The sequence below is a fragment of the Gymnogyps californianus genome, chromosome 6 (assembly GCF_018139145.2).
Source record: "Gymnogyps californianus isolate 813 chromosome 6, ASM1813914v2, whole genome shotgun sequence".
Classification (NCBI taxonomy): domain Eukaryota; kingdom Metazoa; phylum Chordata; class Aves; order Accipitriformes; family Cathartidae; genus Gymnogyps; species Gymnogyps californianus.
In genome coordinates, this window is record NC_059476.1 from 39,918,438 (window position 1) to 39,945,250 (window position 26,813).

Sequence of the window (26,813 nt, forward strand, 5' to 3'; positions counted from 1 at the left end):
TTTTGTCTCCTAATTCTCAGTTTATCACACAGTGTCACGTTTTCCATGTTGCAATTCTTTTTAATTTAGGCCCTTGCCTTTTCCTACTCTGTCAAGTGTTTTCAGCGGAAGATTAAAATTGTGGTTTGTATACTGTTGACTGGACAGTGTGAACTTGTTATCTTCAGGTCCTCCAGCTGCCGTCATGGTATTAGTTGGGTTGAATTACCCTGGGATTAGCTGTGGTATCCTTACAGAGTTGTAGCTTTTGTATTTGGAGGATATTGGAGGGCTCAAAGAGAAGGGTAAAATAACTGCTGTTCTGTCTGACTCCTACCTGTGTGGTCGAACGACATGGCTAGAGAAAGTCTGTACGTCTGTCTTGAGCTCCTCACAGGGCAAACGGGGCATTTTTAGTTAACATGGATCTTCTCCTGACTGATGGTAATTACGTGGCAGATGGGTTTGTTTATGGGCTTAAAAATGGTTAAATAAAAGCATAGTGTTAAAAGGGTGATGTTATCAAGGACAAAGAGTTTATAAAATTTAACAGATGTGGGTTTAATTGTGTGGCACCAGCTTAGAGCTTTACTGGAGGACATTTGTAGATAATACTAAGGCAAATGAGTGTATGCATTGTAAGCATATGGGTGTAGAGATAAGGCTCCATTTGCATATTTCTTTCATTTTAGTTTCCTTGTTTTCAAAAGTTGCATTTGAGGACAAGCGCAACACTACTTTTGTATCAGCTAAGTTACTTGCCATTTGGTTTTTAAAGTATTTTCATAGAAAAGCTGTTTGAGGGATGGAATGACTATTTAAGCAATTGCATTTACAATGATGGTTTTCAGTAGAGATGTGACTGTAGCTGAGTGAAAAATCATGTCCGAGTCTGGCTGCTCCCTTTTGCTAGAGCACTGTTCCTTGCAGCAGGGTGTAGTTGTCTGCAACATGCATCTCCAGTTTCCCATTCTACATCCTCCTCCTCCTCATCTTATTAAACTGTAAGCATTTTTGGATGACCACTCATGTGTGCAAATTGGCTGCTTACTATCTGGTGTCCTTTGCTCCTGTGTGCGTGTCTCACCAGAAGCAGTGCATGGAGAGACTCAGACTTCAAAGCCAAGTCCTCAGGGCTGTGTAGTGGCCAAGGGCCCAACACTTTTCTGTGCCTTCAAACCAACTTCCCTTCAAATCAGAGCATTCCCAGCACAGTCAAACCTCCCCAGTTGCTTCCTTTGCCCTTCCTATTTACTGCTTATCCTTTCTCTTTACTATCAGCCGGTTTCCTCAGGACCCACATAGTTCGCACGTATCTTAGTATATTTACTTCCTGGCCATCCAAGAGGAAAATGGAATTTTTCTTTGAAATCAGTGCAGACCCTGTCTTGAGTACAGGAAGAAGGCGACAGATCAGACTTTGCATAATCCACAGTGCAGGAAAGGTCAGGACCATGCAATGTGAGTCTGCTGTGGGGTGAGGCTGTCAGAAAGCTAGAGATGGACACAGACCAGTTCCCAGAGGAGATGGACTAGGTATGTAGGCTCCATGAGGAGCAAAAATATTGTTATTCCTCACAAATCCTAAGCATTAAATGTGTGCCTGACTGTAGAGCATAAATTGTTATCATACTGTGTTTAAATAGCATGTTTCCTAAAGGCATAGTAAGTGCTGTCCTCTGGGAGAGGAAACCAGCAAATGGGTGAGTCGCTTTCATAAACAGAGTTCTCAGTCTTCATGTTCGATGTGGTCTGAAAGCCTCCTTGCAATGTTGCTCAATTTTAAAAGGATCACAAAAGAGATGAAGAATAACATTAGCAAAGTTTTGCTCCAAATTGTGTTCCAGAATTATCCAGATACTTTCATTTACTTCTCTTTGAAGTGCATCCAAATGAAAAGAGATTTTATAGCTGATGCAAATAAAAGAGGGAGAAGGAAACAAAGCATGAATGTGCTGGATGGCATGAAAGGCGTAATTGTCCTTGACATTGTTGCAATTCATAGAAGACAAAAGTAAGATGCTAACAAAGGTGGATCCCAGTTGTGCTGGGAGTAACATGAAGGAAGAGTGTGAAATTAAGCTGTAACTGTGAGCTAAGCTATTTGAAGTGGCAGCTCTCAGAGAGTGACACCCCACTGCAGGGGAAGAAGTACTTAAGAGTATGTATTAAAAAGGAAAAAAAGAAAAAGCAATCTATACTGTATAGATGAAGTATACGTTGCTGCACTGTTATACTTGCTCTTCTGAGGGTATACATATCTAACAAAGCTTACAGAGTGCGCCAGGAAAAAAGAAAGATTTACTACCAATTTAATATGACATATGGCCACCTGTCACTTCTCTGGAAATTTACACGTAAGTTAACGGATAAAACTGTCAGACTTAGCTTTTAACATTAAAAGCATGGTCTTTAGGAAAAGAGCATAGCCTCACAAATTGAGACAGTCTAAGAAAATGATCTCAAGATTTTATGTGATTTGGCATATATAGTAAGTTGAGTTGTCTAATAAACTGTAGCAATTCATCATCTCCTTTGGAAGTCTGAAGTTTAGTAGGTAGTCATATAGTATGTCTTTTGGTGCCTAGACTACCTCAAGAAAAAAAAAATCATGGATTTTGGAGGGGCAAGGGGATTATCGCTTGATTTATTTGGCAACAAAATTGACTATAAAACTACTTTTACTATGCTCAGGGGACCAAGGCATAGAGATGTCATATTGAGTAATAACATCAGGATAATATCAAGGTCTTTGGTCATCTCACTGATTTCACACAGGCGAAGCCACAGATATAAAACACTTGATACCAAAGGAATAGGACATTTCGTGTGGATAATAAACACCTAGGAAAATTAATGATCTGTCTGGCTAAAAAGATAAGCCCTGAGTCACAATAAGCGAGAGCACTGGAGGGAGAGCCAGCTACATGTGTTTAACTGTTTTAGTGCTGTCCAAAGTATCACTTATTATCAGGTAAAACGTGGTTTGTACATAATATGTTCCTATATAAGAGCCAGTGCTGCATCAAAGGAATGCCCTGCAGTCTGCTGAGTGCTACCTAATTGCAATAGTTAATGAAAAAAGTGCATTTGTTATAAGCATCCCTTTTTCCTAGTACACATTTTAATGCCAAAGTTAGAAATGAGGTTTTTATAACCGCTGGTACCTAGCGGCAGGTGTCCAAATCCATCTGTGGTCAGTAATACACTGAGAATCTACTTACCAAGTGATCAGTAATTGAGGTTCCCTAATTTTCGTTCAGCTCCACACTGAGGTGCGCAGGATTTTGTGGCAAAGTCACAGCGATGTTGAGCTTGTCTGGAGCTATGGGCACTCAGACCCTCGCAGATCAGGCCCTTGTTACCCCACTCATGTGCTGTGTTGGAAATGTGCAGCATTTGGAAGCACCACCCCTTAGGATGTAGTGACAGCAGAACCCATTGCTGTTACTGCCACTAATAAATTTAAAACAGACTTTAGCAAAAGCTATCCTAAAGAAAAAGGCAATTCAGATTGTGGTTTGTTTCCGATTTTTTGTTTTGTTTTGTTTGAAATGCCTTGCTGCCCTGCTTTGCAGCAGATCTTAGATCATGGTTTTGTGGGGACTCTCCCCACATCCAGTGGGACTGAGTTCAGCAAAGCATTCAAATATGCACTTAACTGCAAGCACGCACTTGAATCCTGCTGAAGACAAAACTGAATGAACTAATAAGCACATGGTGGAGTAGGGAGGACATGGAGTGCATGCCCTGAGCACAGTTAAATACCTGCTTAAGTACTCTGCTAACCTGACAGGATATTTTACAGTATAAACTGAATTAAGTGTGAGGTGGAGGAAGGGCAATTTGCAACTCTTGCCAGAAAATGTCTAGTTTTTTCTCCTGTGCAAAGAAGATTATGTTCACACTGTAGGACACAACACACATGGGAAGAAAACAGAACAAACTTCTCTGTGGGTACAAAGCCCACTGCAGGCAAGCAGCATTAAATGGTACGTTTTTTTCAAGTGAATATGTAAATTTCTTTGATCCTGAGATGCAAAGTGCAGAAAAGGAAACAGTGAGGTTGGAGGTAGGAGAAAGAGGAGGGAAGGCGGTAGACACTGTGTTTGTGCATGTGATCAGCAATGCACAGCACGAAGGAGAGGAGATCACTGCTCCTTTCGCACTGCAGATCCATGGCACTTGAGTTAGGTGTGGAAGCTACGTGAAAGCAACTATTTAGCTGTTACACTAGTGGCTTTTTCCTCCTATTCCTTATGGCAACCAAAATTGGTTTAAATGGCTCTAAACGGCCTTGTAGTAGATGCGAGCATGTCTTCTCCAGTAAATAGTTTAGATTCATTTTAAAGAGAAAAAAATCTGTAAGCAGTTAAAAGCAACCTCTTGAGGCTTAGGGTGAATCAGTGAATGATGAACCAATCCTGCTGAGATAGGGCCAAAATACAGACCCGGCAGAGGAGAGGGAAGAAGACAAAACTGGTGTGCATGCACACTCTCACTGAACATGTAATGTATACGGATTCCTACCCTCATTAAAAATAAAAATGGTTGAACCAAACTTTAATGCTGTGTGGGTGGGGAGAATGCCATAAGCAGAAATTTTTCAGATCTGAACACAATTTTAGGTTAGTAGTTGGGAAGTTTTGGAAGAAAAAAGCAAAAGATAACAAGAGTTGGTTTAGAAATGTAGAAATGCAACCTGTAGTCACAGTCAATTGCACTCTAATTTATGGCATGTATTTTATCAGAGATGTGTGAATTTAGATTTTAAGAAAAGTTTCCATGAGGTTTGACCATTCTGATATTCCTGATACTGAATTCTGTAGAAGGCAAAGTTGTAAACCGCTCCAATATTTGCATTTTTAATACCTCATTACATTTTATGAGTTACAGTTAATGCTTTCACATTTTTTATCGTTTTATTTGGTCTGTACATGCATAGCTGTAATAGCAAAATTGCAATCTACAGCTGTTCTCTCACAGAGAAACTTTTCAAGAATAGCCAGTAACTGTTATCCCAAACCTCTAATTATAAAATTTATATCAAATTGCTAACAAATATGTGTACCATATAAATGATAGATTGTGGTGGGGTATGAATACAAACAAGAGATGAAAACACTAACACATCTTGTCAATAGACTGTTTAAAAAGGAAATATTTATAATCAAGCACATATGCATACATATAAACATGATTTTTTTCACAAAATTCAGTAGTACAGAAGTATTCCATTGTCCAGGGATCAGAGTTACCAGAGAAAGTGGAGAGGCACTGCTATGATTAAATATTTGTGCCTCACAAATGCAGTACAAAGCTGCACGCAGTGCTTCTTACATATGTATTCCTTATTGTGCTGCAATTTTACCTTTTCTGCACAACCTGTGTATGCATTGCAGTGTTAGTTTATAAAACACAAAAAAAAAATCTGTTGTCTTAATACATGGTTTTGAGGAAGTTTTAGTATATAAGGGCTTGACACGAACTCTCAAAGATTGTTTAAGAAAGAAAATGCTAGACTGGGTGAATCAAGAAGATATGTAGTAAGCAGGAAGGAAAAGGCAATTTAAGATCCAGAGAGACTTCCGTTGGTAGAAGAAAAAAGTAAAACATAGATAGAGCTCTGGCAAATTTCCACTCTAGGAACAGCAAATAAGATGGCTTTTGGACAAGAAAAGAGAAATAAGATAGTCTCCCCTATCAAGTAAAGCGATCTATTGCTAGCTGTTTTCCACTGGCTTTAACAAAGCAGCAAACTCAAAACCAAACAGAGTTAACAAAAAGTTCAAGGACATAAGAGGAGGAGGATGTAGGATGCTCGTATTTAGTCAAGACAAGTCAATAAGTCGGTCAGTCGTGCTGGATGTATGTGAACTCAGTCAGAGGGGTACATGAGAGTTCCTGATCTGATTCTCTTGGCAAGCAACCTGATTTAGCAATTGGGTATATTTTCTTTAATTTGTAAGTGCCAGGTCATGGTAAATCATTTTTCACTGTGGAGATTTGCTTGCAGAAAATGTATAAATGCTAATTGGCCTTAGAGTTGACTAAAGTACTTGAAGATGGATTATTGAGAGTGATTTACTAGATTTGCTTGAGTAATTCAAATTCCAGCAATGGTCTTCAAAAGTTTCCGTAGTGTATAGTCTGCTAGTGTTTCATTTATTTGTGTTCTTCTAGAAAACCACTGGTGATTTCGAGATCATTTAATTCCTTCGTTTATTGGGGAGGAAAAAAGCTTTTGCCATTAGCATTTGATTAATTTTACAGGGAGATAGAAGATGAAGGAAAAACAAGTACATTATTGTGCAGAACTATAAAAGAGATTGCCTATTTCTTCTGTAGTTTTCCAGGGAGCATGGTAAAAGGCTTGAACCATAGTGGGGGGGGGGAAGTCTTCCCTCCACAAACCTATATGTACATACGTTTTCTTACCTCTTGATTTGACTGTGACTCCTGAAACAGCATTTTCACAAGTAACCATGTCTCAGTAGTATATGTGGTTTAGGTTGTTAGATCTAAGATTACGTGGAATAAAGACCTCATTTTTCTTAAATGCCTGCTACAGCGATAATTAAATATACTGTATAGATAAAATTTCAGTTGTGTCCCAAGACTCCATTCTTTGGTGCTTTTAATGCAAACCATAACTAGAACAAGGAGATGGGACTTTTGTTCTAGCTGTGACGAGGTGAAACGGCTGAAGGATGAAGCCGGTCAGTGTAGTCTGTGCTTTCAGACTTGGACCTTTTCTAAGCAACATAGATTTCCTCCTTGCAAACGTCTTGTCATCACTGTGGCAGTGGGTAATAATTGCTTTGAAAAAGATAGCATGTTATTCAGGTTGCTTTAAAAGTTAAATGAGATGCATTCATTATGTTATGGTTCACAAATTCAAGAACTAAACTCATATTCTCTTCAAACTAATCCTTTTTATTGTGCCAGGTATATACTACCTCATATATCTATGAATTCAATTTTCATCCGGTTTTCTGGTTTTTGGGGGAAAAAAAAAAATTAAGGAGGAGTCACTTGAAATTACATGCAAAGAAATGAACTGTAAATCTTTGATATTACAGTGAATTAAGACAACTACCAAATGGCCAGCTTAGACAATTTTTATACAGCTATGTTTATGTGGTTGTTGCAGAGACTGCAGCTGCCAGTGGAAGAAGGATTTTGAAATGCTCATTTGTTTCTTTAGACTGAAAGTGATGCTTTACATAGGATGGTTGAGTTCTCCAAGAAATTCCTGCAGTTAGCAAGGTCAACAAGATCTTTCCAGTTGAGAAAAGCAGGAATCTTCAGTGTGTCTGGACAGTATATTCAGGAAAATGCAGATCCCTCTGCTTAAAATTTGTCGTATTTCAAAGAGCTTGGAATCTGAAAGGGAGTAGCTACATCTTCAGGTGGTTTAAATCACCGAAGAGGCACTCAACTCAGTCCAGCTTTGTTGATTTTACATTAGGTAACCTTTGCAATTCCTCATATTATAGTAATTTCCAGAGGAAAATCATGGTTTAAATAGGCTTAGGTAGAGAATAAGCAATTGCTCGCTAGCCTGCCTTGAACTCGCTGTATTAGAGTAGGGATAACCTACTGGGGCACAGAGCAAAAGAGGTTATCTAGTATTTTCTGCCATTTATTATCCATTAGCAGTCACAGGTTGGGGTCAGTAGTGTACAAACACAGATCTGAGAAACTCAGAAGAGTTTACAGTCTAAGATCAGAGAAGAGAAGTGAATTCAAGAAGTTTCAGGACGGTGTTCATTGCTGTGATAGGCAGTGGTCTCAGCAGCCGGCACCTGCCTGACGGTATTTGCAGACTCCCTGACAATGGAGGTTTTTAGGAGGGTTTTGATCTCTCAGACTCTATACTAAATGTCACTGTGAAGAAGCTTATATTGCCAAATTGTTCGTGATGTATTTACTTTCCAGTGTCCAGTTTTTAGGTTTGGCAGAAGCTTTCATGAAACTTGAGTTAATTTCAAATACATTGTTTCTAATTTGGTACTATAGAGTCAGTATTAATACTTCATGTGCTACATGATAAAGATCTTTAGTTAACATAATTTGACTGATGGCATGCACGTGTTAGGCAGAGACACAGCTAGGAGAATAACTTTCTGCTTTTCAGAGACTATATTAATTTTCAGTAGGTAGTATTTTCAATATTTATGTCTCTGCAGAAATAAATCATACCACTTTATTCAGCAGAACCTCAGTGTGAAGTCAATCTCACAAACAGCAGCAGCAAAACAAATGCGTCATCCGTAGAGACCTCGAGCAATGGAAGCGACAGCAGAACTGCACAGCTTTAGACAGAATCCAGCCCTGAGATTGAATGGGTTTGTGTAATGTGTAAATGTTGCCTTAGATTTTTGTTAGTCTCAGTCAAGTCCTTGGGATTTTTCTTTCCTTCCATGACTTCCTTAGAGGCTCCAATTCCAATAAAGTGTATTTTTTTTCAATCACACAGTCACTCAACGAGCGTGCCATACTTCATTTCAATGGAAAAAACAGTATTTTGTTTGGGTGTGTCAGACTTGCATACATTATTAGCTTGGGCTTTTCTAGTAAATACAAAAGAAGATTATTGAAGTCTAAAAGCTGTTGTCCTGTATGACTTCCTTGTTGGCCAGGGAAAATACCATTGTTTGAAAGGTTAACAGGAAAAAGTTATATGTATGAACAAACACAGTTCCCAGTTCTAAAGTTTATTAAACTGGATTTACAATGCTATAATCTTGAGAAATCGTTTCTGATCCTTGCTGAGCATACTTCTGTGTTATCTCGCAGAGGTGTGTGATTACAGCTTGCACAGGCAAGCATTTACGCTTCTCACAGAATAACCTGCAACTGTAAGAAGTTCAGGCAGGCTGAACTTGAAGACTGCTGTTGCAGCTGTATCAGCCTTAGGGTCAGCAGCAGCAAATTCAAACCTACTTCCGACATCTGCCTGCATTGTGGATTTTAGTGCAGACATTCTAAAATAGCAGTAAGATTGGATCCTAACTTCTGATACGTAAGCAGGCTGGGATCCTTTCATTGTAGTAAGACCTTACCTATGCTGTTGGACTGTCAGAGACAGGTAATTGCTGGGGTGTTCAGGTCTTACCCAGATCCCCAGCAGAATGGAGCATTTGTTTCTGTTGTTACTTCAAGAGGGACTCGATTACTGTCCAGGCCATTTTGAGGAATAATACACATCACTTGGTGCCTTACTGGCAGAGGGAACTGGTTATGTTACTGGCAATGAACTTCATGTACAAGAACATCTAACTTGCACCTCTCTCCTTTAAAATATGCCTTTGGATTGTCTAAAAAGTAGCTAGTGTGTGTCAAGCAAAGAACCTACAGTGAAGAGATTAACCAAGGGAGGTGAAGCAGTCCCCGTCAGGCGCAGCATGTTTTTCTTGCAAATCTCACCCTTATGCTGTAGTGCGGGGTGGGGGTTATGCTTGTTTTCTGCTGTTCTCTAAGCAAAGGCTGAAACATCCTATCCAGACTTGTTAGTTCAGTCAAGATTCAGGTTTCTCATCAGTGAAAATTTTTCTTTGCTTCCTGCATCCGGGCAGCAGAGCAGTGGTATCTGTGAGTGCTGCCCATGCTGCTGTCTCTGGCGGTAGCCAGAAACTTGACTGCTCACCTGAGCAGTGTTGCCAGCTGCTGGATTTTTCCTGCAACTTTGGTGTTTCTTTCAAGTCAAAAGTCCCTAATTCCTAATGTATATCTCAATTTGTATGTCTGCTTATTCCAGCATTCATATGATTATTCCCAGCATGTTTCCACAAAACGAAGTGGTTTACTGGGAGCTAGCATTTCTGCAGTAAGCTATAATAAAGGGAGTTTTGCTTCAGCTTGCCAGAGGATTACTTCAAGGAACCTCAGAATTCTTTTTGTCTTGTTTAACTATTTTTTTAAAAATAATAGACTCACTTCCAGTAAGTTGACTTACTGTTTTCTCTAACCGTGAGTTAGAGTTTCTCTAACAGACTGCCTTTTCTTCTTCTCTAATTGACATGTATTTAAATTAAAAATTGGATTCATTCTTGTTAACAGCATTTCAAAGATATGCGTATACACTACAATTATACAAGAAGTAATGCATAGTGTTTTTAATTGCCTACAAAACTGAGATTCTAGTCTTTCAAAACAGATAAAACCCTTCAAAACATGAACCGTAAAGGTTTAGAAACAAGAACATAAAGCAATAAAAATGTATAATTAAATAAACAGCACTTATAATTTCATATTTGAGCAGGGTATCATAATTTTTAAAGACTGGAGAGGTTGGATCCTAGAAGGTGTTTTGCATACACTAAGTAAATCTTTCCCTCTTATTTAGGAAATACTGGGACTTGCTCTGCATGAGATGTCCAAGCATATAATTGAGCTGTAGTCACTTCCCTATGGTTTCCAGGTCAGGGGCCTGAGCCCCCCAGGCTTCCTGGGCTTCTGATGGAGTGAAATAAGGTCCTTCAGAGCATTGTTCAAAGTGGGAGCCTGACTTACATTAGGGTGGGATTAGTGTTATTGGCTGAAAAGCAGTGGGACAAGATCGTTTAGATGGAGGGTCATGTATTATCTGGTTCTTGAACGTATTTTTATTGCGATGTAGGGATTGAGGATGATGATCCTCTTGCCATCACTTTGTAGCGTCTCCATTCCTCGAGGTGGTTGGAGCAGCTGAGTACCTACTGATGATGAGGAGGAGCATTGTGTAGAGTATGACCTGCATAATGTGAACCATAAGCACAGGAGCCTTTTAATGTGCCAAGTGAGCTCTTGCATAGGAAAGAAGATGATGAGGAGCATTGCTGGGCTCCAAGAGCAGGGCGAGATCTCTGGCGTCTGTCAGGCAGCGGGACATTAAAGCACCTTGCTGCTTTTTTCAGTGGTGCTTGGATTTCTCAGATGGCACATAATCTGTACAAAATGTTGCACAGGGTATACCTAGATTATCCAAGAGAGAGTTCTCTCTGTTTCCTTTTGAAATGCTATAAACTGGTTAATCTGAAAAAGTGATACTTCGCATTTTTCGTGTGCTGTGGTTGTAATTGCAATCTTTCTAATTATATGACGTACAGAAAAAAAAACATAGCTCTGAGTGAATTATAGTTTAAATCTGCAACACTCAAAGAATCAAGTCTTGAAGTGCACAACTCCCATAAGAAGTTAAAAGCAGAACGGAAATTATAGAAGGTCAGAGGCAATGCAGTCTCTTGCAGTTTTTTCTACACATCATTTACTTTCCTTGATATATAGTCCATGCTTTCAAGTGAGTTTTCCCCATGCCAGTTTTCAGAGAGAAGTTTATTTTCTGATCATGAAATTAAGTTTGAAGCATTTTCTGCTTGCTAATGAGATGAAACTTGTTTTACCTTTCCCCTCCTGGTGAGTGCATGTAGCCAGAGGCCTTGCTAAGTAATAGACTTGGTTCTTAATTTCAGCAAATTCTGAATTCAACAGCTTCAGAATGGTGCTATGCTGAGGTAAGAGCCTTTACTAAAATACGAGGAATTTAATTGTATTAAGTTCTCACCTCATTAGATATGTGGGAGAATTTGCCAGAAGTAAATGCTGTTTTCCTGGTTTCATAGTATATTTGGTGGTTAGCTTGGTGTAAAAGTTTTAACATTTTAATTAGAACATATATGTATTTATATACTTCTGTAGTAAAATGATTTAGTATGTATAATTAATTATGCCTGCTCAAAGTTTCTTTTTGCATTCTTAGGTTTATGGTAGGGCTGTGTAAAAAAATTTTATTATAGTTACTAGCATTAATTTTTATTTTTATCTATAATGCATGTTCATATTAAAGAAGGGAGTATAAATGCCCCGATGTTAGTTACAAGTACTGCTTTTCTCTTTCAAAGTTAAAACCTAGGAACCTTGATGGATTGGTTTTCTCTGAAGAAAGCAGGGAGAAAAGTTCACTAGCTATTAAGGACTGGAGTCCTTTCTCATACCAAATTAGCGGTTCTCCATCCTTTCATCCTTACATTTGAAATTGTCCCCCATAATGTTGGCCTGCTCTTGTCATTATGCTATTTCTTTTTTGACTGAGAAAACGTACTCCTTGAACCCCTGAAATGTTGAAGGCGACGCAGGTAAGTCACCTTCTGTGCAGCAACCCGTTTTTTTGCATCGGAACATCCAAGTTACTGCAGTTTAGTGGATGAAAGTCATCAGGGGCAGGAGCTCACTCCATAGGACAGCTGATGGGAGGAGGGCTTAGGCGAATGTATCCCATGGAGATGCTCGGGAAAGGGGCTGGGTCAGGCAGTACAACAGGAGAACACCTCCTGTCTACAAAGTCTTAACAAGATATGTGAGAAAGGTGATGGAGTCCCGTAAATTGCTTGGAGGCAGGCTTGAAGTGGAAGGGCTGAGAGCAGCTCTGCCAAATAGCTGAAGATACATGAGCAGAAGTAATTACAGGAATTGTACAGTTTACTCTAAGATAATTCCTATGTGACTTAATAAAGTTGTAGCAAATTAAGTTATATATTACTCTGTCATCCACAGAACCATAACATCATGCACCTGGCTGAGGAAAGTAGAGTAGACGTACATAACGTGTCAATGTTTTTCTTCCCATTATATTTCATTTCTCATGGGAAATGTTGCAGTATTAGTGCCCCCATCCTTTATATACACTTTTTATTGCTGTTTAGTTCATTTATAGGTAAGGATTCAAGCTCTGCTATAAATATTAATACATTTTTCAGGATTGTCTAAACAGGGCTTTATGTATAACCAGTTAAAGATGTGAACACGTTCCTTTTGCTTCTAAGCCAGCGCAACGGTAGCTATTAATGTAGCTCTTGCAGTTAGACAGGGCATTTAAGTTCCTGAATTGCTGGATTGGCCAGTGTGTCTGGCAGCAGCCCTTGCCTTGGAGAGGCATGATCAGAGTAATCTTTTTTTTTTTCCCCTCTGTCTGGTGGAAGCTGAAAATACAAAGAATATGTGTATTGTAAAAGAGAAACATGGAGTAGAGGGTCTAATGTTGCTGCTGGTTTTCTCTAGTATTTTCTGACTATATCCTTCTTCCCTTGGGAAAGAAATTCAAGGCACTAAATCCGTCCACAAGATTTTCTTTCTCTCTCTCTTTGACAGGGTGTTCAAGCATTTGACATAGTTCCTGTTCTTGCTCAGTGTTTTTGGCATGTTAGTGATGCATTGATCTATCATGGTTTTCATTTGCCTAGTGGCTTTGGCTGGCTGTTTTCCTGGTGTGAGAAGTGAGAAATATGGACATAAGCTTTGTAGCAGAGTATGAACTGTGGTTGGTTCTTGGAAGATCTGTCAACCATAAGCAAAAATCCTATTGCCTTTCATGAGAGTCCAAACCTAGTAGGCTTATTAATTTCTTACCCATGTTCGTAGCTTAGTTAACTTTCCAGCTTCTTCAAATGAATCTTATCACAACTGTGATAAGATTAATGGTTTGCTGGGGTGTTTGTCCACTTCCCACCAGCTGGGAGGCTTTGTTTTTTTTCTTCTTAACATCTCCCATCTGCACTACTGAAATGAATACTACAGAGGGAATACTGGAAAGGGCAGAGATGTCCTTTTGTGAGCATTCCTCTGGAAAGCCAAAGATTTATAGCAAAAGGTGATAGTATCCAGGTTGCAAGACTTTAAGCCTGTAATAGAGACTTTGATATCAGTGTGAGTGAAAGGATAATCAGATTCCAGGATTTCTGGGCTAATGTGGAGTCTATGGATCCCTATATCCGCACTGGTCTAAGCTGTGCTGATACAAAAGGCTGCTCCCTGACCTGGAGATGAAGTTCTCCTTGCATGATTTATCTGTGATGTATTTGAAAAAACACGGGAACATTTTGAAAACACAGGGCCAGTTTATTTCCTGTCCTTAGTTTGGTTTCTTCTGCATGTTACTTCTGCAGTTTTGTCTCCTAGGACATTGATCAATCAGACGGACAACTGAAGTTTATCGTACAGGATGTTTCTGTTAGTTCAAACCAGAGCTGAGCTATTACATTCTCTAAAACTAATATTGTGCGTTGAAAACCAGACCCGTTGAACTAACTAGGTATCACTGCTACTCCAAGGAAGGTTACAGAGTTGCTAATCTGAAACTTACTTTTCATCTTTATTTAGATACAGTTTGCCCTGTGGACATACTGCCTTAGTTATAATGAGATGCTATGGAGGATGGAGGAGAAGTTTGTAGAGGGGAAAAAAGATAATCCTATTTTCTCTCCTTATTTTTCTTGTCTTCTGTTCTGCCTTTCTCACACACTCGTCCTAAATTGATAATATAGTCTGCTTTATGCAAGGTTAAACAACAGATCTTCCAAAAGCAGTGTCCTGTCATGTGTTGTCTGGAAACTCTATGTCTCTCTTAATTGATAATTACATATTTGATTTCAAATAAATGAGAATTGCTATATGGTTTTTGTTCTGTGGCAAGAAGTGTAGAGCAGGATTTTAAGGCCTAAAATACCCATTGGCCTGTTTAAAGTTCTTACTATTGTAGTAGTTGAGGAAGAATTGTTTAAGATAGCACATGAGAGGAGTGCTGCTTTATAGTCTTTTAAAACAAAAGCTTTTCTGGAAGGTAGAACCCCCTAAATAAAATCCTCATCTGTAATGGGCAATTCCAGGGAATGCTGGCACAAGTGACAGATCCTGCCAATCTGAGGGACTGTCACACTAAGTGTGCAAGTGTCTTCCATGTGGAAAATTATTCTTACGTGAACTGCCATCCCATGCAATAGAAAGCTTTTTCCTATTTGAGATTGCTGATTGTTGATGATCATGGCAATATTGAATGGATGGTTGAGCTGCCTGTGTCGTTCTTGGCTTTCACTTACACTGGATAACCTGAGGGAGAAGTCTGTAAATCAGATTGTGTTTTGATAAAGTGAGCATTTTTCCAAACTGGTAATGTGGATAAATAACATCGTGAAATCTTGGTTAAGACTAAACCAGTGTTTTTCTCGGCGGTTATTTTCTGAAAAAGAACGATAATTACTTAGGTTGCTTTGAACCTCACTGGACATTTGTAAGTCTATTATTCCTTTCCACAAATTCTTGTAATAATAATTTTCCCCATGTTATGCTGAAGATTTATATTTTGAAGGGTGTTGCATACATGATCTTTTAATATATTGACTACTTTTATAGAAGTACTACCAAAACCCATCACTGGATTTTCAGAGAATTTCATAGCAGATTTGTTGAATGGGCTTCAGAGGTTATAGCAGAAAGTAGGAATAGTCCCTAGCTAGATTGCACCTAATAAATATATAAATATTAGCATCATCTGCTATGGCCTGGTTTCTTGGAGAAGGACTTGTGGTAATTAATTCTGTAACTAACCTGTCCCTGAATTCCAGATTACATGAGCTGAGATTTTTCTCTTTTTTTTATTAGAAGAATCTGATTTAGTTGTGATTGACCTTTGTTATTTCCTTATAGCAGAAGTTATTTGAGGAGCAAGTTTTATCTGAAGCTAACATATTTGATGTGTTTAAGGAGAAATTTATAAGGAAGCTTTGAAAAGGCTGCATAAAAATGATGGATCTGAAATCATTTGAGGAATTTGCTGGTGCATTCTGGTCTAGGTATTTTAAGGCTGTAAGTGACAGCATTTGATTCAACCTGTTTTCCTTAGCTGGTAGAACTGAACACCCATATTTAGCACCCTGTGACCGAGTCCCACTTGGATTACTTTTAGGTTGTTTATTGTTCCTTGGTTTTTATCTCGCCTCTTTTCACATTTAAGAATGAACTGGTTGTGCAATGCTGGTAATATTACCATAAGTTGCTTGATTATTATTAAAAATAACCTGGTGTCACAAGTTTATATAGGGCCTTTTCTTATAAATAGGAAATGTTTGCTTCCCTGAAGGGATCAAATTATTTACATATTTTCAATGTGTGTATGTGGTATTAAGTAGGCATGTCACATACCTTCATATAATGGAAGTGAAATGCCATTGAATGGTGTGATGCTGCTTCTGGAAAGTTGCTGGAGCTTTAGAAACCTCATTTCATCCAGCTGACTGCTTCAAACTTGGCCAGAAATCCAGAATTGAGAGGTGCAGTTATTTTCCTGTCCATCCCTTCCCTTTCCGCCAGCCCCATAAAGGTTTTTTTTACCGTAAGTTAATTTTGGATTTAGGCAAGGCTCTCATTCCACCCGGTAGCACATTGCAGATAGTGAAGTTAAAGATACATTCATACTGGATGTATGGAAACTTGACATGCATTCTTTACGTTACAAAAGTGACTTGTAAAAAAAAAAAAAAACAAAAAAAAAAAAACAAAAAACAAAAAAACCCAAACAACAAAAATACTGATGATGTCCAGACTGATGCCTTGTCCAATATTTGTCTCACTGCAGAAGCAGGTGTGATAGTATTGTGCAGTTGTGCCAAAGACAGGCATAGCTCCTCACTAGCATAGAGAAGTATCAGTCTCTTTGGATATTTTCCTATGTGGAATTAGTGTTTTGTAGTGATAGTGACAGTAGAAATGCTCATAAAGTACCTTCCACATGGAAATTAAAAAACTACTCCCTCCAGGAAAAAAAACCAAAACAACTTCCTTCTGCAAAGATAGATGCCCATGTTTTAATCCTAGAAACACTGTATAAAAAAACCTATTTTATTGACCTTTATTTGGTTTAACATTTTAATATTTACAGATTTGTTTAAAAGGTGCTGTATTACTAATGTATTAAAATGCCAAACTCCACATTCAGCATTCTGAATTGTTCATCATCTTTTGGCTCACTGAAAGAAGAGAAGACAGTTTGCCACTACTATTCCTGTTGCTTTTTTGTAGAAGAATGCAACTCTCAGCATTTTCTGTTGTTTTACTTTAAGGCCAGTTCATAACATGTTTAGTGATCCTCTCAAAGCTGGGTTCACCACCTCCAGTAAGCTCTTTTCAGAGATGCTTTCCTTGTACGTAAAGGGGCAGAAATCTGTGAAAGCAGCACACCGTCGTCTTTTCCTTGAGTCATTTGCTAGCAAATATGATTGTCAGTTTCTTTTCAGGAATGCAAAATAAAGGTTATTCCCTTACGCCTTCCTTCCTAATTGCATGTGCTAGATTGTGTTCATTCATGTCCTTGGGCCTTAACATTGAACTTGGGGAGTTGGCAGACCCGGGAACCTGCTGACCTCAGCTCACCTCACGCTTTTTTTGAGAATGTGCGATGTCCAAAGCTGGCTCACGCTTTGGCGTCTCCTCCTACAAAGACTTGGATATCCATTAGTCCCATCGCACTCCCCATGTGTGATGTGATGTTGCTATTTATTATGTTACACCATAATGGCATCTACAGAAATGGTCAAGTTATTGCATGCACAGAGAGCCAAAGCTGGCTCCTGTCTCCAGGAGTAACCATGTATTGCAGTTTAGACAAGATCTGAGCTTTAATTTCCTCAGGGTGTGTTCAAGCAAAGGGATACATTATTTCTGCGGCAATCCATACCAGTTGTGAAGCGTGGATTAGAGTTATAACATAGCTGTATCATTAGTTTTAAAGGCTATATAAAATTTGATTTTGTTACTGTTTTTGTAAGTGTACTCATAGCTCTAAGTCCTTTCTGCCCATGTTTCCTCAGTATTTGACTGCGGGTGCAATTCTAGTCTTTGCTTAATTTGCTCCCTGGTGGCCTTACCACTGTGACAGATGGCAAGGAGATAGTGTCAGAAGGCTCCGGAAGTCTTTTGTTTCTAAACTTTTTTATCTGAGTGTAACATCTTTAGTGTTTGGATCCAATAGTCATTTTTTTTCCTTTGGGGAAAAGATAATTTTTGAGTTTACCACATGTAATTCTCAGTGGCTGCTGCTAAAAGACTTGTCAGCAAATAGCTGTGTGCAATTAAAGGATATCTCCTTACCTTTGGACTTACGTGATGCTGAGGAGATGCGTTTGCTGTTCCTGTGGGCTGCATGGGCAGCAAATACTTCTGACCTTTCCTTAAACAGCAGCTGGTGATGCTATCGATGAGCATGTGCCTGGGTTTCTCTTCTGACCTGTTCTCAGCAGGCATTGAAATCCTGCCGAGAGCATATCGCTCATCCTGACAGCAGCAGTCCATTGCCCCGGTCTGCATGTGAGGGAGGTCACAGAGATAACAAAAGATGGTGAGGTCCAAGGGCTCACCCTGTGGAATAACAACTGAGCTAAAGTGGGACATGGATGTCGTCACCCCAGGCTCATATTCTGCCTTCATTTTACATATAGAACTACAAAAGAGGACAATTTTGATCAAAGTTTGAATAAGGTTCTGTAGAGGAAACACAAATGAATAATAGATATTTTTTTGTTTCATTTATGTGGAAAAGTGAAATTTCTTGTGGCCTTCTGAGTACAGAAAATACTTAAGTGAGTCTTGTGTTCATTTTGTGCCTCAAAAATATTACCAACTTATTTGATTAAAAGTATGTATCATTGTTAGAACAATTCAGATTTTTTTTTAGTAGTGAGAGGAATTTGAATGAAAAATGTGAGATTGCAATAAGCACCTGTAAGTGAGGCAGCAAGGTGGCATATTTTCAAGGAAGGATAGATTTGAATAGCAAAACCTACAAACAGAATAAAGTAGGCAAGTCATTTTTAGCTGTAATATTTTTTTCCCTACAGTCACTTTAAGAGAAAGGTGTCTTCCCTGTTAAGGTAACACAATGTTATGTTAACCCTTACAACGTTATGTTAACACAACCTTATGTTAAACACAGTGCTGTGTTAACACAATCAGTTTAAGAGAAAGTTGTCTCTCCTGTTATGTGTAAGGTTGGACACTAATACTCCTCTTCTTTCCGATCCTCTGATTTTGTACTTTGCCCTTAGGCAGCTTGTGAGATATTCCAACCTTAGCAGCCCAGGTAAAATGAGATCAAGTCTAAAGCTGCGTTCCTGAAGCTGCCACTGAACAGCGCTTTACAGCATTGTAATGTATAAGAACAGCTTTTGGACTGCTGCATGTTTTGTTTCCATGCACAGAAGTATTTCACAAAACCAGTCAAATTTTATGTTCCTTTTGCAGCAATTGGCTTTGTCTCAGTCTTTTGTGCAGTAATATTGTAGACCCTGTTAATCTCATTAGTGTGCTTTACACTTTCCTCTTAAAATCTTTTTTTGCAAAAAACCCTGTTAAATTTGTCAGTCTTCCTGAACAGAAGAAAGAGTAAGGACACTACAACCTGCCAATAGACTGGGGAAAACCACAAAGCATAAATAAAGTAGGCAAATTTAAGATGGATGTAATAAAAGACAAATTTATATTTTACAGTTTCTGTAAATGATTTATCTTTCCTGTGGCTCGGACTTTTGAACAGAGATGCTATTTTTGAAACTAATAGCAAGTACTAAGCTTAGTAGATTTTAAAAATGCTTGTGTTTCTATAAATCAGCCCTTTCTACATTCACATTTTTCTATCCCAGTACATCCAGGAGAAGATAAGATGTGAGAATTACTTTGGAGTGGAATGGGAAATAGTGTCTGTCTAGTGTGGCTTCCTGAAGATGAGTGTTCTCTAAATAAGTAATAAAGCTGAAATGGCTGTAACTCGCTGTTATGAGTTTGGTTATTGATAGTTTCTGCCACTTGAGCTTAAATTTCGCTGTCTTCAAGTTGAAATGGGCATTGCCAATGGTTTGTCTTTTTTTGAGTTTTTTGGGGGGGTTTAGGTTTGGTTTTTTTGTTTTTTGATTGCTAAACTTGATTATTACTTGTCTTTCATTTGGAAGAGTTGCTGATTCTGACAAGTTTTGGTAAAAGTTGTAACAACTAACTTTGAGTTAAACTTATGTGTTTCTATAGGCTGTTATACTGGTTCTTTAAAAGCTACATGAGCATTATCCTGACAGGGTAGTTCTTTCTTATTACAATGTACTCCGAGACAAGAGTTGAAATTACAGTTTAAGAGAGGTTATTATAATTTATTGCATCATATATAACTTTGCTAAGCAAAATATTTGTTTATAAATAATGACGTTTGGGTTTCTGTAGTGCTGAACCAATGACAAATAATAATAGCTGATCTTCTGTGTGCAAAAATGTTTTTCATGCCTTCAATTTTTTATGAAGCTTATCCCAATTTGTCTCCTTCCCTGGTTACTTAAAATAATTAGTTTTAAAGCTTTATGTAAAACTGACTACAGCTGTGACCTCCATTCTTGATCAGTTTCCCAACAAAGCACTCTTTTTTTAGTTACTTAAGCAAAAACGTGTGTATGAATGTATCTGTATAAACATTAGTTGAACATTGCAGTTGTTGATTGTTTTTGGGTTTTTGGTTTCCCCCCCCCCCCCGTTGCTATGCAGCTGATAGAGTGAGCAGGCATTTCAGACAACCCCCGGTCGCAGTGTCCCCAGGTGGTCTTTGCTTCAGTCTCATTTACATGCTGTAGGGAAAAAAATAATGAAAATTTAAAGGTAGATAAAAGCTGGAAGAGAGCGGTGGCTGTGTTTAACATCCTAGTAACAGACAGGGCTGGACCCACGCATTAGAAACACTTCATATGCATTAGATGGAAATCATATATCTGCATTTGGTTGATGGCCAGCAATAAGCATGGAAAGTTCTTATTGTGGAGGTACCTGTTAGCCATTTAAATATAAGGTGTACGTGTCACCATACAGGATCTTCAGCTAAATATGTTAAATAATGAAAGGAGAGAGGCAGTTACCCTTTGCTAGAAACGTCTGGGAAAAACAAGAAGTTATCAATACAGCATGTCCCTTATGTCCTGTGCTCTGTTGAGGTGGGGATGCAGTGACCAAAAGTGCCCAGGGCATCAGGTGCCACCTATTTTATTTTACCTTTTTCCGTGTCACTTGATGTTTTGTGTTGGTTGGTCTACATAGGAACACAGCAAATAATAAATAATAATGTAATGTTAATGAAATAGATTATTTCTAATATCATTGCTGAATCAGTTGTCTTGGCAGCTTTAGCACAGCTACTCCATTTCTGAGGGGCGGTGGAGTCATGGCTGGGTGAAGGACAACATTTTGGGTTGTGCTGTGGTGCCCTGAGAAGCCAGAAGTGCTGTTCGCTGCCTTCTGTCATCGCTCAGCAGATGTACTGAGTTACCACAGTTGCCATTGCTTTTAATGTCAAAGTGAAGCTGCTATTGCTCCTTGAAAGTTACTGCAAGTATTGACTACACCCTTGCCCCCTGAAAAAGAACAGAAATTTGTTGTCCATGTAAATAGTGGTGCTGGTCCTCGGCGCTGTTGCGTTTAGTGTTAGGTCCAGCCTTATTGCCTCCAGTGCTACTAGTTCTTCCCACTTGTTTCAGTGCTTTTATGCTCTTTCTGATTCCACTGGCATTAATAATAATGGCACTGAAAGAGGGGGAAGCAATTTGGGAGCAGGATTACAAGTGAGCACAGGAGTGATAAGTTTCTGGACGTACTCTTTCCTCAAAGTTGGAGCTGCAGATTGGTAGGGAGAAACACAAGTCACATTTAGTTCTTGCACAGAAGAGCTGTGCCAGCTGCGAAGTGTTGGGAGAGGAGGAGGAGACTCCAAAAGCAGAAAAGGTGGTCTGTTAGGGTGGAAAAGGAGGGCCTCACTGCAGTCTAAGGATTCAGGGCTGATGCCGCCTTCTTTGCGCGTCCCTTGGAGTGGTGCTGCTGCAGGCAGTCCTGGAGTAAGGGTCAGTCTGAGCGTGTGGCTCCTCTTCGCTGTCAGATGGTAGCTTATCCCTTCTCTAGCATCTGGGAGAGTGATCAGGCTTATGATGCTGTACCTGGTGTGAAGTGGCAAGAAGGAACAAATCTGCATTTGGACATGTCACAAGTTAAACAGCAGCCCGCAAGATATCTGGATACTGGGGTTTATTTAAGAACCTAACGAGATTAGAGCTTTTATCCTACTTGATTATCTCACACACTCACCCCTGTGAGCCACCCTCTGCCCAGCATCGTGTTTATTAGCTCTTGACTTTCCTTCCCATCAGGCAGATCGCTGCTGGCTGGGAAGGTTGGGCAGAAGGTCCTGTTTGTTCATGCTCTGCAGTTGCTTAGTTACCAGTCTTGAGCATTACCAGCCAAGGTCCCTGGGCATCCCATGACGTTTGTCTACATGGATCTCCCCTCATTTCTAGGGTCTTCCTGCACTGCCAGCATCTTTCCTCCAGGCAGGATGATTGCCACCTTCTTTCCAGGACCCAGACCCCTGGTTTTCCCAACCTTAACAGGCTATGTGCAAAGCACATGTGATCAGCTTCCTAATTTGTGGTTCCATCTCACATGGCTTTATTAATAGTAGGATTCAGGACATGTCAATTTTGTTTAATCCCGATGTTATCAAAATTTACCAGCCTGTACTGATACAGATAGCAAGTAAAAGGCTTCTGCTTGAGAGTCCAAAAGTTCAGTTTCACACATTCATGCACACCCCCGCACAATTATGTGCTGTCAGTATGCACTATTTAAACCATTTTAAGGACCTCATGCTGCTACGTGTACAAATGTACTGAGAGCTGTTGGTATCTTATGGCACGATTTTATTTTCCTGTACTCACTGTTGCACAGCCTAGATGGAGCCCATTCAACAAGTGGGCATAGTTGATTAGCTGGCATATAATTCTTCTTATACTGGACGGTTTTCCAGCCTGCGTACAATCCTGTAACAAATTGTACCTTTTAGAGTAATATGATTTCTTTGCATTAGCGGGTCAATTCCAGGCCGATTCTATCTGGCTTAATGGAGCATGGGAATGCTTCTCGAAGCGCTTGGCTGACAAAAGGGGAAGATGGATGGGTTGTGGCAGAAACCACTGGTGTTGCAAGAGAAGCTCAGTCTGTCCCCGTTTTTTTTCTTCCTGCCCATCTCAGCCCCTGCTGGGACAGCAGGAAGCTGTTCTTCAGTGCTGGAGCACTTGAGCTGTGCTCTGGGGCTGAGAGTTAAAATCCAGGTGGCTTTTGGGATTTGTCATTCAATCTGAGTGAGAGTTTCAGACCCACTGCCTTCCCTTATCAGCTCTGGGTTTGTGTATCTACTGTAGTTTGAAGGTGTTGATGGCTGCCATTTCAATACACTGCATGGGGGCCAGGGCTAACAGCAGGAAGAACAACAGTGCAGGTCGAGACATAGGAATAGAAAGGATGGATGAAGGGCAGATGACCACAGACCATATTACTGCTAGAGCACTCCAGAAACGTGTGGAGAGACAACCATTTGGAAAGTTTTAAGTGAGAATTCTGTCTCTTTGGGAAGGCAATTGTTGCTGGCAAGAAGCAGCAAATGCGCAAGTTAATTTATATTGCAGTTACTGAGCAAGAATAAAACAGTAGTGAGACTCTCTTTAGACATGGAGTACTTGTTGATGCTAGGACACACTGTCTAAACTTCATGGTATGCCCCACGCTCCTGGTCCCTTGGTGATGTAGCCTGGAGAGCCTTTCTGAGCACCCTGTAGCGCCCTGCATTCTCTTGATTTTCCTTCCAAAGGGAACTAGATTGGGAAGAGAATTGAATGGAGTTATGTGCAGGGTGTGCACCTTGGAGCTAGGAAGTGCCCTTGGCCCCCCAGATTTAGTTCTTGAGAACAGTAATATTTTTGAAAGACAGGAGCCTATGAAGCTGAAACAAAGGTCGTGTTTGATGTTGTACTTGCTGACGAAAATATGTAAATCTTCTGAGACTGCCAAACAAAACTGTCTATGGTGAGAATTCAGCAATGGTGGAGGATCGGTCTGTCTGTGCTTGGTGTAGATTGATGCATAGTACAAAGAGTTAAATGGTTTCTTGGTTCTTCCAGCTATCCAGAAATAATTTTACTGAGGGATGTGACTGATTTTACATGTGATCTCACAGTGAACACGTATACAGCTAGGAATGACATACTGACTATGGTAACGACACATAAGACTGTTTGGTGTGAGTTTTGCTGAAGAGTATGATTTTAGGCACATTATATAGCAGCCAGGGTAGTTGCAGTCTAATGGTTATGTGGAAAATGTCAGAATTCAACAGCCAAACAGTCAAATTCAGAAAGCTCTTTGGCACCACTGAATTATGATTGTTCAGAATGGAGATCACCTGCTGAAATGTTCGTTTAAAAGACATTGCCTCACTTTAGAGGCACCGTTTTTAAAATATACACATGTGCAGAAACACATTATGATCACTATTTTTACCTTCTCTGCTTGCAGAGGGATGTGTATGCACGTCTGTAACAAAAACAGATGGGCAAAAAGTACAACATTGTCTTCTGGTGTTTTTCCACTGTCTAGGAGGTGGTGATGATCTCTAGGTCTCATCAAACCTCAATTATTCAGTGATTCTCTGAATATTAAATAAGGGCCAACCTACAGAAAACAGAAGATACCTTAAGTCTTTTGCACAGAATGGAGGAAAAATAAAGAGGCTCAGTGACTCCAAAGTCTCCAGCAGGATGGGTTGTAGAGAAACGACTGGCTAAACAGCATCGGGTATAGTAGCGGTACCTTGAAAATCTAACTCAGAACCTGAGAGCTCCTCATACATACACATTCTAATACGAGTCACTTACATATCTCCCCTTTACAGCGAAGTACATTATTGTAACTGGCTCTGTAAGAAGTCACCACCAAATACTACAGAAAGGTAAGTTTCTCTACTGCAGCATGCTCTGTGGGTTGTTTGTCAGGCCAGATGGGGAAGGAGGTGCTTCTGCTGATGGTTTGCACTTGGGACCACAAACAATCGCCTCCTCTCTCAGGACATACTTGCATCTGAAGTAACTGGGGTTACTGCACTACACTGGTATGTTATCTCCATCACTGGGGACCTGGGGTATTTCTTAACTCCCTTTTCTCTACCTGTTCATGTAGTTGCAGCAGCTCTAGGATGCAGCCTGCTCTAAGGCAAGAAAAGCATGCTGTCACGTCACAAACATGTGCATTAAGCTTCCTGACTTTAGCAGAAGTCTGCACCGAGTTAATGTGTCCATGGCACTTTCACATCCATGACCAAGGAGTGTAATGGCACGCTGTTTTTCTGGGTATCAGTTCCTCTTTCTTCTGCCATTTACTTTGGATTTACTAGAATTTTTGCTTTTGTACAATACAGCAATATCTGAACCAATATCATTGAAATCCCCTGTGTCTATCTGTCACTGATGTGCCAGTCCTGATGTTATAGAGCAGGGTTATCAAAATGAAAAGTTATGGTCAGGATTTGGACTGTGAATAAACTTTGCTTAAGTGCATCCAGGTTCTAGGGAGATGCTGTTTTACACCAGTGCCATGGGAAACCTGGTGTTTCATTGCAAGTTGTAAGACAGCGGTCTCTAGCTGGTCCTTCAGAGGTAGAGCTGGAGAACAACTCCCAGCTAAGCAGACCTTAAAAGAAAGGATCTAGTAGTCTTTTTATGTAAGTGCTTTTACTTAGTATTGTACCGCTTTTATTATAGTATTCAATAAAAAGTTCTATGCCATATATTTTCAGTAAAATAAAATGTGAGGAGTTAAAAGTTTCTGTCAAATTGTGTTTGCTGTGACTAGACTCTCCCCAGATCATTGGTATTCACCTGTGTCTCAAACTGCAGTTTTGTATATTGTAATAATATGATCTTGAAATATACCTTAATTTTGGAGAGAATGTAATAACTCTGTGAGAATTACTTAGTGAAAAATATGTTCTATCATTAGAGATTGATAGTTTATAGAATTAATCCTACTTCCATAGTAATCACTGATACATTTAAATAGGTGATATGGCTCCATGTTCAATTATATTGAAACTGTGACCCTGAAACACTATAGGTCAGCTGGGAACATTAGTGCCTGTTTGCATTTCTTTCAGTATGGCCCAGTCGGTCACTTTAATATGCAATATTAATAATATTAAATAAGACCAGGATTAATAGGTCAAAGACTAATTTCATCTATTTGGTGATGATGATTTCTCTATACCAAAAGAAGTTTAGCTGTAGAACAACAGCTGTTACTGATTGAATAGTATCTATGCAAACAATTGCATATGCTGTGAAAGCCTGGAATGCTTTATTTGGCTTTGTTCAATGTTGTTCAGTAATTGCTAAACTGAAGGTTGAATGGGAGTTCAGTTCTAAAAGTAGGAAAGAGGAATATTAAGAATACTGTTTTATTTGGTTATTTTTCACAGCTATAGTTCTAGGTTAGTATATAATCGGTTTTTAAAGTGTGATTCCAAAAGTTGCATTTATTAATATTTTACTGCTGCTGTAATGTAGGGTGTATATGAAGTCGCTCAGTGGTAGTGCCTCTTCACAATGTATCTGACTATGCTTAGCATTCAGCACTAAAGGCAGATTGTTCATCAAACTGGGTGCAAATTTGCATTGCTGGCCAAAGCTCCACGTGCCTTCTCCTGAACAGCAGTCCTGGAAGTCAGCTGTATGCAAATAAATATTCTTCATCACCTGGCCTGACACCCATTTCATAACCTTACACAGAGTGTCTTCATTTCTAGATATTTTTCCTAAATTGTATTTCTGTCTGATTTTGTATCTGGTTGATGGTTGTTGTCTGCTTATCTACCTATTCAATGAGGAATCCAAAATGCAAAAGCTGCCTACTGTTGAAACCTTGTCGCCGTAGGCAAACCCATAAGGCCCCTGAATGGCATCTCGTTGCTCGTTCTCATTACGATGGCATGTAATTGTAGAGAGTAACTGGAGAGACGGGCAGCTAGCTGCCCTTGGAAACTTCCTAGAGTGGCTGCCTGGAAGCCCGCGCTGCCAGTGGTGTCTGAAAACACAGGTTAAGAATGATCTAGTGCCTGTAACACGGAATAGGAGGGAAAGATTCTTACTGCAAAAGTCTAGTCAAAAAATAAACAGGACTTAATG

General features: G+C 39.5%; 1 long non-coding RNA gene across 1 annotated transcript in view; it reads left to right on the forward strand.

Annotated features, from left to right (window-relative positions):
- LOC127018008 (uncharacterized) overlaps positions 1-24,582 on the forward strand; it is a 165,915-nt gene extending 141,333 nt beyond the window's left edge. Inside the window, exon 3 of the long non-coding RNA XR_007766678.1 lies at positions 24,530-24,582. This is a non-coding gene — a long non-coding RNA (uncharacterized LOC127018008). The remainder of the gene's footprint in view (positions 1-24,529) is intronic.
- The last annotated feature ends 2,231 nt before the right edge of the window (positions 24,583-26,813 follow it).